Raw genomic sequence first — 1,646 nt, 5'->3', positions numbered from 1 at the left:
CTAGTGAGGCCCCACCTGGAAGACTGTGAACAGTTTTGGTCCTTTTATCTAAGGAAAAGTATACTGGCAATGGAGATAGCCCAGAGAAGGTTCAGTAGGGTGACACTGGTATGGAGGTACTGTTTTATGAGGAGAAGTTGAGTAAGTTGGGCCTCTATTCATTAGAATTTAGAAGAATGAGAAGTGACCTTCTACTTCTGATCCTACACCTTATGGTCTCACGATAACATCCTTTGGCCGTATGGGAGAAGATGATATTGGTCCTTGTCAAATTGTTCCCTGAGCACACTGTCAAAGTCATTTCACAGAATGTCTCATCGTCAGAACCTTCAAACAAGCACCGAAATGTAGCTTGGCTGGTGGGGAGAAGGGCTCAACCACTTGGAGAACGTCCTTGACACCCACTGGAATGCACCATTGCAAAAACGGATCTGGGAAAAGATGCATTGGTTTTGCCAACATGCATCCAAATTGCAGTCAAACTCTTTGATCTATGAGGTGTTTCCAGGAACAGGTACTGAGGTAAACATCAACTGCAGCTGGAGAACCATCAACTCAGTGAATGATACTTTTTTTATTACATTTCAAAACAATTTATTGTGAAAATAAAAAGGGAAAATTCACAAAAGAAATTGTGTTCTCCTTTGCAAAGGATGTTGAATGACATTTCATTTCCAATGTTGCATTTGGCAAAAGACACTCTTTGGACTGCCCAAAACCTATTGGGCTTCCGTGGAAAGAGTTGTCTGTGACCATGTATTACAGATTGGCACATTCCAAGTTCCAGGATTACATTCTGAGGGATGCACCATAGCTTGGGAGAGCAGCCACAAAGACGCAACAGGGAAAGTCCCTTAAGTAAACTGAGACTGTGGAAAATGCGAAAGGCCCCTCAGGCTATGGGTTTGACTTGTAATAAACATTGTAAATATTGGCTGTAATTGGAAATGCAGTGAGTAACACGCAGCATTGGAAGAAACTGATTTGTTCTGCACGTTATATAATGTCAACTTTGGACTGTCATATAACGTACTTGATAAATTTTATAAATACAATATATTTACGAGAAAAGAAACATTTAGCTGCTGGAGGCAGCAGGGGTAATTGAATCTGGCATCTCATTGTGACCCTTAGTTATGGCTCTGAAAATGACTTATAGTCAGTTTTTAACTGCAAAATCCTTTGCCAACTGAAGTGCTGGGAGAGACCTCATTGAATTGAGAAAAAGTGGCTCAGATATTCCAGTGAGCATTGATGCTGGTCACGTTGCCGTGTTGTTTGAAAAGATTTCTGAGACCTGGCTTTTTTGTAATTTTTAGTTGGCACTTCAATTTATGGCTGTAGCAGCGATGGTCAGAGAATCCCCATGAGAACAGACATGAACTAGATTGACTGCTGTATTCAGGTAAGCTTTGAAAAGTCTCAAGTCTTTTTTGTGCGTTAGTTATTGGATGATTGCATGGGTGCATGAGTGGATGAATGCATAGGTGGGTGGGTAAGTGAATAGATGGGTGAGAGTTTGATGTGTGGGTGTGTGCTGGGTGTTGAGTAGGTGAGGAGTGAGTGAGTGACTGATTGAATGAGTAAAGGTGTAGAGCTGGATGAACACAGCAGGCCAGGCAGCATCAGAGGAGCAGGAAAGCTGA

This window comes from Rhincodon typus, chromosome 9 (assembly GCF_021869965.1).
Source record: "Rhincodon typus isolate 14 chromosome 9, sRhiTyp1.1, whole genome shotgun sequence".
Lineage (NCBI taxonomy): Eukaryota > Metazoa > Chordata > Chondrichthyes > Orectolobiformes > Rhincodontidae > Rhincodon > Rhincodon typus.
This window is presented reverse-complemented; position numbering follows the sequence as displayed.